We start from the raw sequence: 2,978 nt of genomic DNA, 5'->3' as shown, positions 1-2,978 counted from the left end.
AGTGGTATTTATCTTTCTATGCCTGGCTTATTTCATTTAACGTGATGTTCTTTAGGCTCATTCATGTTACCATGAATAACAGGATTTCATTCTTTTTATGGCTGAATAGTATTCTACTGTGTAGATATACCATTTTCTTTATCCATTCATCTGTTGATGGACATTTAGGTAGATTCCATATCCTGGCTATTGTGAATAGTGCTGCAATAAATGTGGCAGTGTAGGTTTTTCTTTAGCATACTAATTTCCTTTCCTTTGGATTATATACCCAGTAGTGAGTTTGGTAATTCAATGTTTAGCTTTTTGAGGAACCTCTATACTGTTGTCCATAATGGCTGTACCAATTTACATTTTCATCAGTGGTGTATTACGGTTCTCCTTCCTCTGCATCTTCACCAGCATTTGTTATTTTCTGTTATTTTGATAATAGCCATTCTAACTGGGGTGAGATGATATCTCATTGTGGTTTTGATTTGCATTTCCTTGATGACTAGTGATGTTGAGCATTTTTTCACATATTTTTTGGTCATTTGGATGTCTTCTTTTGAGAAATGTTTATTCAGATCCTTTACCCATTTTTAGTCAGGTTATTATTATTATTATTTATTATTGCTACTAAGTTGTCTTAGTTCTGTGTGTATTATGGATGTTAATCCCTTGTCAGATGAATAGCTTGCAAATATTTTTCCCATTCTGCAGGTGTCTCTTTACTCAATAGATTGTTTCCTTTCCTGTGCAGAAACTTTTTAGTTTGACATAATCCCATTTGTCTATTTTTGCCTATTTGTTGTCATATCTAGAAAATCTTTGCCCAGCCCGATGTCCTAAAAGCATTTCCCCCATATCTTCTTCTAGTAGTTTTATAGTTTTGAGTCTTACATTTAAGTCTTTAATCTATTTCGAGTTGATTTTTGTATATAGTGAGAGGTAAGGGTCTAGTTTCATTTTTCTGCATATGGATATCCAGTTTTCCAAGAACCGTTTATTGAAGAGCCTGTTCTTTCCCTAGTGTATGTTCTTGGTGTCTTTGTCAAAAATCAATTGGCTATAAACATGTGAATTTATTTCTAGGGTCTCCTATTCTGCTCCATTGGTCTATGTGTCTATTTTTATGCAAGTACCATGTTGTTTTTGTTACTATACCTTTGTAGTATACATTGGAGTTCAACAGTGTGATGCCTCCAGCTTTGTTCTTTTTGTTCAGGATTCCTTTGGTTATTCAGGTTCATTTTTGGTTCTATACAAATTTTAGGATTGTTGTTCATGTTTATGTGAAAAATGGCAGTGTTACTTTGGTAGGTATTATGTTAAATCTGTATATTGCTTTGGGTAGAATCATCATTTTAACAATATTATTCTTCCAATCCATGAACAGGAGATGGCTTTTCATTTTTTTGTGTCTTCTTCAATTTCTTTCATCAATGTTTTACAGTTTTCCTGTAGTTATCATTCACCTTTTTGGTTAAATTTACTCCTAAGTATTTTATTTTGTTTTGTAGTGGCTGTAAATAAGATTACTTTATTGATTTTTTTTAGTTGGTTTGTCATTGGTGTATAAATACTACTGATTTTTTGTGTTTTTGAGACAGAGTCTTACTCTGTCACCCAGTCTGGAGTGCAGTGGCACAATCTCAGCTCACTGCAACCTCTGCCTCCTGAGTTCAAGCAATTCTCCTGTCTCAGCCTCCTGAGTAGCCGGGACTATAGGTGCCTGCCACCACATCCAGCTAATTTTTGTATTTTTAGTAAGAGATGGGGTTTCACTTTGTTGGTCAGGTTGGTCTCGAACTCCTGACCTCAGGTGATCCACCTACCTTGGCCTCCCAAAGTGCTGGGATTACAGGCATGAGACACCACGCCCAGCTTAGAAATACTACTGATTTTTATATGTTGATTTTGTATCCTATAAATTTACTGAATTTGTTGATCAGTTCTAAGGGTTCTTCAGTAAAGTCTTTAGGTTTTCTGATATATAAGATTATATTATCTGCAAAAAAAAGACAATTTGACTTCCTCTTTTCCAAATGGATGGCCTTTATTTTTTTCTCTTGCTTCATTGCTCTGACTTTGGTTTCTAGTACTATGTTGAATAAGAGTGGTGAAAGTGGCTATCTTTGTCTTGTTCCACTTCTCAGAGGAAAAGCTTTCAACTGCAGTCTGATGTTGGGTGTGAGATTGTCATTTGTGGTCTTCATTGTGTTGAGGTACATTTCTTTTATATCTAAGTTGTTCTGAACTTTCATCAAATGACATAGTTTTGATATTTGTTGCCTTCAAATCTCATGTTGAAATTTGATCCCCAGTGTTGGAGATGGGGCCCAGTGGAAGGTCTTTGGGTCATGAGGGCAGATCTCTCCTGAATTGCTTAGTATCCTCCCTCTAGTAATAAGTGAGTTCTTGCTGCTAATTCACACGAGAGTTGGTAATGTTTAAAAGAAGGTGGCATGCCTCCCTTTACTCTTTCTTTTTCCTTCCTCACGCCTTGTGATGCCAGCCCACTTCCCCTTCTGCTGTAAGTGAAAGCTTTCTAAGACCTTCACTGGAAGAAGATGCTGGTGCCACACTTCTTGTATAGCCTGTGAAACCGTGCACCAAATAAGCCTCTTTTCTTTATAAATTACCCAGCCTCGGTTGTTCCTTTATAGCAATGTAAATGGACTAAGACAGAAGGGATATTGAATTTTATCAAATGATTTTCCTGTGTCTATTGAGATGATAATATGGTTTTTGCCTTTCATTCTGTTGATGGAATGTATCATATTTTGGATATGTTACATCACCTTTGCATCCCTGGTTTAAATCCCACTTGATCGTGGTATATAATCTTTTTGATTTTCTATTAGATTTGGTTTTCTAGTGTATTGTTGAGTATTTTTAAAAACATGTTCATCAGGAATATTGGCCTGTAGTTCTCTTTTTTATGTGTGTGTGTATCCTTATCTGGTTTTGGTATCAGGGTAATGCTGTCCTTGTAAAAT

The sequence above is a fragment of the Papio anubis genome, chromosome 3, assembly GCF_008728515.1.
Source record: "Papio anubis isolate 15944 chromosome 3, Panubis1.0, whole genome shotgun sequence".
Classification (NCBI taxonomy): Eukaryota; Metazoa; Chordata; class Mammalia; order Primates; family Cercopithecidae; genus Papio; species Papio anubis.
This window is presented reverse-complemented; position numbering follows the sequence as displayed.